The sequence below is a fragment of the Herpailurus yagouaroundi genome, unplaced genomic scaffold (assembly GCF_014898765.1).
Source record: "Herpailurus yagouaroundi ecotype Mexico unplaced genomic scaffold, PumYag 222, whole genome shotgun sequence".
Classification (NCBI taxonomy): domain Eukaryota; kingdom Metazoa; phylum Chordata; class Mammalia; order Carnivora; family Felidae; genus Herpailurus; species Herpailurus yagouaroundi.
The window spans coordinates 8,095,012-8,104,725 of NW_024412453.1; the positions used below are offsets into that span (position 1 = coordinate 8,095,012).

General features: G+C 48.5%; 1 long non-coding RNA gene across 2 annotated transcripts in view; it reads right to left on the reverse strand.

The window, feature by feature from the left end:
• Positions 1-809: 809 nt before the first annotated feature.
• LOC121019496 (uncharacterized) overlaps positions 810-9,714 on the reverse strand; it is a 19,022-nt gene continuing 10,117 nt past the window's right edge. For both annotated transcript variants that reach the window (XR_005785621.1, XR_005785620.1), the window contains exons 3-5: positions 7,714-7,864; positions 1,818-1,949; positions 810-848 (exon numbers count right to left, since the gene is read on the reverse strand). This is a non-coding gene — a long non-coding RNA (uncharacterized LOC121019496). The remainder of the gene's footprint in view (positions 849-1,817; positions 1,950-7,713; positions 7,865-9,714) is intronic.

A 9,714-nucleotide genomic window follows, 5' to 3' on the forward strand; every position in this document is an offset into this window, starting at 1 on the left:
GACGCGGGGCTCGAACTCACGGACCGCGAGATCGTGACCTGGCTGAAGTCGACGCTTAACCGACTGCGCCACCCAGGCGCCCCATGTAATCACATAATTCTAAAAAGTCCTCAGAAGCAGAGAACTTTCTCTGGCCGCAGGCAGAGAAATGGGCTGGAAGATGTCAGAGATTTGAAGCCTGGGAGGGTTTTGCCCCACTGCTGCTGGCGGGGGGTGCACGGAAAGCACGAGAAGGAATGTGGGCAGCCTCTAGTTGCAAAGACCAGCCCCCCACCCCATTGGAAGCAGGGGCTCCTCAGTCCCAAAACCACGGGGAACTGAATTCAGCTAACTACTGAAATGAGCTTGGAACCACATTCATCCCCAGAGCCTCCGGAAAGGAACATGGTCCCACTGACCACTCTGGTCTCAGTCTTGGGAGACTCTAAGCAAAGGACCCACCAGGGCACGGTGAATTTGGACTTCTGACCTACAGACACATGAAAGGGTAAACAGACTTTGTTTTAAGCCTTCAAACCCGTGGCTGCGCGTTACAGTCGCGATAGAAAACGAATACACCGCATGTGATTTGCAGGACCTGCCTGCATGCTCACTGGGTCCACAGTCTATATCTGTCCTAGTGACCTGTCACACTGACTTACACCCCTGCTGTCAGAGGTGCACCTTGAAATTAAGGCATTTTTTTCCCTTCAAAAGTCTTGTTGGGGGAGCACCTGGGGGGCTCATTCGGTTGAGCATCCACCTCTTGATTTCGGCTCACATCAGGATCTCCAGGTTATGAGACTCTGTGGGCTCTGTGCTGAGTGTGGAGCCTGCTTGAGATTCTCTCTCTCTCTCTCTCTCTCTCTCTCGCTCTCAAAAAAAAAAAAAAAAGCCTTGCTGATAAGCACAGACACCATCTGAGATGAAATAATGCATTAGCAGCCTGTCACTGATTAACATGCAACCAGAGGCATTGCCTGTCCCAGAACGTAGAACAGGCATGTTCTGACACAGAGGCCGGAAATTCCAAGCAGAAAAGGACCCTTCTCTGGAAGGGAAGATCTGGGGAGGGAACAGGTGTGAAAGGACCCTGAACAGCATGCAGGGGCTACGGGCTCCTTAGAGACAGGAAGGAGAGTGGCCCCTGACATAATTTTATCTGGAGCCACCGTGGCCTTGCGGTGTCCTGACTTATGGCTTTGGAACCCGCTGTTTTCCATGCTGAGAATGCCCTTCCCTCAGCCCATCAGAAGGGCCTTCCATGACCATCCTACCAAAGCAGCATTGCTCTACCCTGGCCATGGTCCTCTCCATGGCTCTATCACCCTCTGATAGGATCCCTGCATTTTCAGGTACTTATAATTCCCACCCAACTAAGCTATAGGCTCCAAGAATGCCGGGACTTGGCCTCCCTTCTGGTATCCCCAGTGCCCAAACGATGGCTGAGACAGGCTGGGGATTCAGCAAATACCCACCGAATGAATGGAAGACTAAAATACAAGGTACTGTCTGCCAACAGCAATCAGAGACGTAAAGGATGAGAATCTCCATGGGTGGGGAGGCTAACGGAAGAGAATTGATTGAAAAGGCCCGGATGTTTGCAAGGGAGGCAGGGGTCTGACTTAGATACAAGTTGGCCCGCAGGAGCGTGGACTCATGCAAGAAAAGGCAAGGCAATGGGGGAACAGCAGGGCGCTCGGGCAATGGGTGTCAATCCAGTTTGCCAGAAGACAGAGTGTGTAGTCACAGGTGAATGTGATGTGAAAGGCGTTAAGCTTAAGCATCAGGGTTTAGCACCTGCACGGGCACTCCCAAGTCCCTAGCAAGGTGCTCACAGGGTCACGTGTTTCCATGTGATTTGCACGAATAGGATGGTTCGCCCACCACCAGTTAAGGCCAGTTCTCCTTCCGGTTGGTTGGCTTCTCTTCCATCTCACTTCCTCTTGCGTTGGGTGGCACTGGGATTTCTGTGGATGATTGTTGGGTCTAGCTAAAGGAAGCTGAGTTGGGAATGCATCAGGCAGCCGTGTAAATAAATATGTCCCACGTAAGCCACCAAACGTGTGGCTGTGTGTCCCAGCAGCGACAGAAAACGAACACACCCAGTGTTGGTGTCCCCACACTACAGGTGAGTGGTACATGTCTTTGCACCTGCTGTCCCCTATGCTGAGTGGGGTTTATTTAAGCAGTTCACAGTCACTTCCCCTACAGTTAAGTAATTGCCAGCTATCTTCATGCAGGAATAGTTTCCAGGAATCCTCTCACTACCCACTGGGCCAATTCACCTGGAATTACGACTTAAAGACACGTCACGATATGAATCTACCCCCGAGGATGTGAGTAACGGAGTCGAAACAAGCTCTGAAGCGCACAGAGCCAGAAGCTGGTCTGTGGAAAATTACTCCAAACCTTTGAGCCCATATATGAAAGAAACCTGACGGCAATTTTCCAAATTTAACATTTCTAGAATTTCATATGATGTTACCAATACAAAGTTGTAAGGCTGAAAGAAAAGTTTATAAGTTATCAAGAATAGGAAAACAGGGGTGCTTGGGTGGCTCAGTCGGTTAAGCGTCCCACTTCGGCTCAGGTCATGATCTCACGGTTTGTGGGTTCAAGCCCTGCGTCGGGCTCTGTGCTGACAGCTCAGAGCCTGGAGCCTGCTTCAGACTCTCTGTCTCCCTCTCTCTCTCTGCCCCTCCCCGCTCAGGCTATGTCTCTCTCTCTCTTTGAAAACATAAAATGAAAATTAAAAAAAAAAAGAATAGAAAAACAAATTCAATCAGTCAACACGCTGTAGGAAAGATGGAAGGATCGTTCCATGTTCTCTAGAAAGTGGTATTTTAAAGTCGTTGCTGGACGTAGAGGCAAAGAGGAAGAAGAAGAGAGGCATATTGGCACTGATGGCTGTGGACGTCAATGGCAGAGAGGCAACAGTCAACGACAGAGGAAGGGGAGTGCTCCCCCAAACCAGAAGGCCGGACAGAACCTCGGGAAGGGGCCAGAAGAACCTTGAGGGTAACCCTCATGCAGGCAGAGAAAAGGAACTGGCGGTGTGAACCAGCCGTGCTTTGCCAGCCATCGCGCTAAGGGCTGGATGCTGGTGTTCGAGTCTCCAACAGCCTTACCACGTAACCGCATGTGTCTTCGCCACAGACACACGCCTGAAGCTCAGAAGAGGGAGGCTGGCATCCGAATCTATTCAGCTCTGAAACCCACCACAGGATGAGCGAGACCACCAAGAAGTGGGGCTGCGACGAGGAAGCCGGTAGAGGATAGACAGGAAAAGAAGGCAAGTGATGGCCGCCGCTTAGACATCTTTTAAAGCCAGAGATGGGGAACCCAGATGCCTGCAGGGGCTGGGCAGTCGGCAAGCGATGGAGAGGCGTTTGCAACACAAAACTCACAAGCTAATCTTTACTTACACGAACTAATTTATACTGCTTTTTTTTGGTTTTTTTAACACACAGGGCTTCCTTGGCCGTACTTTTCATTTTCCTTGATACAAGAGCAATTTCTTGACTGTCAAGGAACAAGACTGCGTATGCGCAATGATCCCGGGCTGTGGGTTCTTGGTCTCAGCGCTGGGGATGGGTGGGGACGGTGGCAAATTGGAGAATTACTCACACTACCCAGTTCCAGGCCATGATGCCAGGTGGAAATGACCCAGGATCGTCAGATCTGATTTTCCAATGGAAGCCAAAAAGACAGATTTTCATGTGAACTCTTAATTTCTAAATGTTGTCAATGAATTTTTTTTTTTTTAGAATAATGTGTAGCCCACAAGATGCATCTGTGAGTCAGATACGAAACCATGTTTGATCCAGAATGAACGCTGTTGGTGAAAATAATAACAGAGACAATGATGATAAACTTGTGAATATTTAATGTGCCAAGAACTGTTCTTACCCGAATGAAATTTAAGCTTCTACCACAACCCTGTAAAGTTTGATATTATTATTCCTTTTTTATATCTGGGGAAACTGAGGCTCAGAGAGCTCATGTTCATGTACCCAGGAAGCGTGGAGCCAGGATTTATACCACGCAGACTGACTTTAGAACCTGGGTTCTTCATCCCCAAAGCTGGTTTAGAGAAGACCTCTGATTTTACACCCAGGAACAGCGTTATCCCAGGGATTGAGGCAGAGCTTATGAGGCATGTGGTTTTCTGAAACTATTTACATTTTTTCACCTGGGTGCAAGAGTGTGTTTTCATTGGAAGGGAAGACCAAAGCTTCCATAAAGCTCTCAAAGAGACTCTAGAAAGGACAGAGTGACTGATTTAAGATCATGAGTTACTTTGCTTCAGACAAGCCAGTCCCATAGACTAAGGGGCGGAAGCTGAACAGCCAGGGGTTAAAGAGATAGCAAGCTATACACGGTGGGGGTCAGCCCTTTCTAGAATACTGGCAGTGAAGAAAGAGAAAGCAGGGGTAAGAGAAGATTCTGCGGATAAGAGAGATCTGGGCATTTCGTCTGCTGGAGAAGGAGGCGAGGGAGAAGGAAAGAACGAAGCATTGACGGTTCTTACAGAGCAAGGACACTTTGAAAAGGGCCATGCCTTGGCTCCCAAGCACGAGGGTCCCAAGAAGTCTGGACAAGTCGAACTAAAACACGGTTTCACAAAATGGGAGTAGCTTCTCTCCTATGCTCTGCCCCACTCCAACCCAGGAGTGAAGCCTGAGAACTTCCTTACCCATCCGCCTCTTTCCTGCTCTCCCTTTCTTCGTGCCGCAAAGCCGGGGTCAGGGCGCCCCACACGACCTGCTAGTGTGTGTCTCTTACACACCCACCCAGCTTCGACTTCCCTCCAGCAAAGGGGACAGTGTGCGTCTCTTTGCATTCTCCAAGAAAAAACAGCCCCGTCCGCCTGCTTGCCATGTTCTGTTCTGGCATCGTTATCACTCAGATTTGTTTGAACAGTCACTCCAGGTTCATTTCTCCCCAGTAGGTGAGACAGGTTTTAAAAAACACGAACCATGATAAATAGATGAATTTAAAAGGACAAGAGACGATGAGTGAATGCCACCTACAGAATGTTTGTGTCCCCTCAATATTCATATGCTGAAACCTAATCCCCAGTGTGATGGTATTGGTGGGGGGGGGGAGGGCTTTTGGAGGTGATTAGTTCATGAGAGTGGTGCTCTCATGAATGGGATTAGTGCCCTTATAAAAGACACCCTGGAGGGGCACCTGGGTGGCTCAGTCGGTTAAGCTCACGACTTCGGCTCAGGTCGTGATCTCGCGGTTCATGGGTTTGAGCCCCGTGTCGGGCTCCGTGCTGACAGCTCGGAGCCCGGAGCCTGCTTTGGATTCTGTGTTTCCCTCTCTCTCTGCCCCTCCCCCACTCATGCTCTGTCTCTCTCCATCTCTCAAAAATGAATAAACATTTAAAAAGATTGAAAAAAAAAAGACACCCTGGAGAACTCCTTCACCCCTTCTGCCATGTGAAGACACAGCGAGAAGACAGCTGTCTATTAATCAGGAAGTGGGTCCTCACCAGACACTCCACCTGCCAGGCACCTTGGTCTCAGACTTCCCAGTCTCCAAAACTATGGGAAATAAATGCCTGCTGTTTAAGCCCCCCAGACTGTGATAGTTTCGTTACAGCAGCTTGAATGGACTAAGACAGTGGATAACTCGGGACAGGAGTCAGCACTGGCTTCTCTGAGGATGCTGCATTTTTTTTTTTTAATTAAAAAAATTTTTTTAACGTTTATTTCTTTTTTTGGGACAGAGAGAGACAGAGCATGAATGGGGGAGGGGCAGAGAGAGGGGGAGACACAGAATCGGAAACAGGGTCCAGGCTCTGAGCCATCAGCCCAGAGCCCGACACGGGGCCCGAAATCACGGACCACGAGATCGTGACCTGGCTGAAGTCGGACGCTTAACGGACTGCGCCACCCAGGCGCCCCCAAGGATGCTGCTTTTGACGTGACTCATGAAGACCAAATCAAAGTTAACTAGGGGAAAAGGCGCAAGGGTGGTGGTTGGGAAGCGAAGGGCAAATTCAGGCAGGGCGAACTGCACTGTGAATGGAGAAATAATGCTCTCGGATGGGGGAGGAGTAGTCAATGACAACCACGCACCATCACAGCTGCAGACACCAGGTCCCACACAGGAGGAAGGCTCCTGGGGAGGGTGGGTCAGTGGCCTCAGGGATGAGTGAGCAGAATTAGGAAGTTTAGTGTACAACACCTGGTGCTTTTGATCGTACCTCTTACATACAATTCTTAGGTTTGGGAAATTTCCCAAGATTCTCCTCTCTTCAAGGCGGAGACGAGAAGCTCCGTTTACTAGACTCCTTTGCAGCAAAGACATAGGTGTTGTTCCTGGCTCTGCACCCTCTAAGCCCAATGACCTGGTCCTGCTGGGGCTCCCGCGAGTTGCCTAACACCATCTAACATTTTCCCTTTCTTTTCAAAGTAACTGAAATGGATTCTGTTGTTCTCAACCAAGAACCCTGACAAAGGCAGGAAGGATGACTAAGTAATTAGAGGAAGAAGGGAGCGACAGAGCTTAGGCACAGGGGCGCAAAACAGTACGATGTGGCAAGGGAGCATAATAGGTTAGGATGCAGATTTTCCCCAAGTCTGAGAAGGACACATCTTCAGCTCGGGAGAAAACAAGCTCAGGACAGCTCTGGGCTGCTGCTATTACCCGCAGCACGTTGGGTATCTGCTGTTCCATACAGTACTAGGAGTATTGGGGACACACAGCAAGGCTGTGGGGAGGGGAACATTGGGTTCAGTTGACAGAGTATCTTGTTCTTGAAGTCAGGGTATTACCTGTATCTCCTCAAACCCTTTAACCCCTTGCCACAGTATGGAAGTACATGCTCCCGGGAATCAGAAGCCCTAGGCTGGAGACCACGAACTGTTAATTGGGTGACCTTGAGCACAAGGTCACTTCCATTCTCTGATCCTCAGTTTCCACATCTGTGAAGTTGGGTAACACGTGGTTATATGACACGGCACCCACGCAAATGGTTTGTCAACTATGAAGTGCTGAGTAAACGTGATGGATGATTCTCACCGCGTTTGGGGTACCAAACAGAAGCAAAATACAAATGGAAGTTAAGATTGATGATTTCAGTGGGGGCCGCATGGGGCCCAAGGCCGTGGGTTGTAAGTCATCAAAATCAAGAAAGAAACGGCTCTTGAGGAAGATGTTAAGATTATCTGTAGTCAGCCAGGACTCTTGTGGTTGCGAGGGACACTAGCCTCATGCCAAAGTGGCTTCAGAAAACAAACACAACTTTTATGTCAAAGCGCTTGATTCAGGCCCAGTTGGATACAAGGACTCAAGCAACAAAATCACACCTCCAACTCCATCTTGTGTTACATTTTTGTTGATCATCCTCAGACAAATTCTTTCTTTCTTTCTTTTTTAAGGTTTATTTATTTATTTTGAGAGACAGAGAGCACGCACGCACGTGAGCGAGCCCCAGCAGGGGACACCCTCAGGGCAGACCCCAGTGGGGGCTCCACCCACAAACCACAAGATCGGGACCTGAGCCAAAATCAAGGGTCAGACGCTTAACCCACTCAGCCACCCAGGCGCCCCAAATTCTCTGTTTCTGCTACCAAGAAGCTGGGCTGCCAAGAGGCGGGCAGCTGCTACAGTCCTGATAGTCTCTGATCTATTTGAAAGGAACACAACCGCAATCTTGAAATTTCTCTAAAACCTTTTCGGTATCTCATTGGCCCCAACTAAATGATGTACTCTTACCTGAGCCGATAACTTGGCAGGAATGCGATGATCTCATTGGCCAATGCTCAATCACATGATCACATTCGGAGCCAATCAAAACACTTCACTTCAAAACCTCAGGGTGGGGTGGTTTAGCGCAGGCAGAAGTCGCTCCAACAACCACAAATACCTACAGCGGGTAGTTACTGATTGTGAGTATTTACCATGCTTTGAAGAATCTACATGAAACCCATCTAAAAACGAACCATGCTTAAAAATGCCGCAAACACTCCATGCTTAAAAATGCTGGGAGGAACCTTATTCCAGGGACTTCTATGAATTAGTCATGAGGGTGATTTGAATGCTGCCCTCTGAACAGCGCTTTGACATCTTATGACTCTTCTAACTTTCTACAGAGCTCCCACATTTGTTCCTTTATTTGATCTAAATTTAACCACACTCCTAGGAGTCAGAGAAGTTAAGTCACTTGCTTAAAGTCACACAGCCAACCCTGATTTCCTGCCTCCCGGCTTGTAAGTTGTCCGCTCTTGATCCTGGGGTACTAGCAAGAGATAGTATGGGCAAGTTAGGGGAGAGAGCGGGGACGCAGGCGTTTAGGCACGAAGGGTAAACCAGACAGACTCGGTCTCTGTGTGCATAAGCACAAAGCGTCGTGTGGACACAGACAAGAAACCAGACCCTGATTGTTCCCTGTGCTAATGACACAGGTGAGCCCAGAGCCCCCTGGGAGCTCCCGCAGATTCTGCTGGCGACACTGCTTTTCAAGTGAAGACAAGGAGTGAGGGAGTGTGCATCTTTAAGGATCACATAACCTCTATTTTAATTATTAACTTGCTGCATTATTAACTGACCAGCTGTGGGTGGCAGAGAACCAAGGGTCAGAACTCTACGGCAACAATTCGTTCCTGGTGGAGCCCCCAGGCCAGCGGTTCTGAAACCTTCTTAGGGCACATTAAGCACCTGATGAATGATGGCAAACTTCCCTCCAGAAAAAGGCATGACTGGTCTGCAATTTCAGGACTCAGCTCTACGTACTTCCTCCCCATGTCCTGAGGGGCTACCCACGCCAGGCCTAATGTCCCCAGGTCCCCTAGCCTTCCTTGGTCTCTTTCCAAATAATAACCCCACCCCCACCCTCACCCCTCCCACTGCCTGCCATGGGCAGCCTTGGGGAAAAGAGGAAGGTGAAGAGATTAGGAGGTGGGACTTAACAGCACAAACCTCAACCATTTGGAGAAGAGAGAAAAATAAAGTTCTCTTCCAGAAGGCACTGGCCAAACTTCCTCTATACATGGATATCCCTACAGCACGCGCACATCTGTTCCGTCCCAAACTTCAAACATATGGATGGCACCTTCAAGGCTTTTGGTTCGTTCCTCCCACGCTGTGACAATTTTTCCTCAAGAACAATACACCCGAAGTTAAAATTTTCTTTTAAAAGAGGACTTTCTTTTAAAGTAGAGAGCCACGATGATTATTTGAAAAAAAAAAAAAAATTAAACACTCAGAAAACAAAACAATGTTATTGAATCCTAGCTAGCCTTGGTAACTGTGCTCTGAGCCCAGAGATGTTCTTTCTGATTAGATATATAGATGGGTAGGTTTTTAAAAGGGGGGCAGAGAGGGTGGGGAGAGGAATAGCATGTTGGACACACATTCACACCAAACTGCAACTTTTGATGTTATCAGATGGGTTGAAATGACTGCAAAGCCAACAATTTCCTCACCAAATGGTTCAGACTTAACTTCATGCCTCACCCAGTCGGGGAACACTGTGATTTATTTAACAGATATCTATTGGATTACCTACTAAATGTTCTTGGGCATCGATGAATAATGGGGATGAAAGGAAAATACACATGGTTCCTGCCCTCCCAGACAGACTATTCCCTTGGTGGAGACAAACAACGAAACAGAAAAGAAAACAATTTCAAATTGGGTTGGGTCCTACCTACAAAAACCCAACAGACCCAACAAGGGGTTACAAGAGAAGGTTGAAGAGGCATGAGGTATACGAGG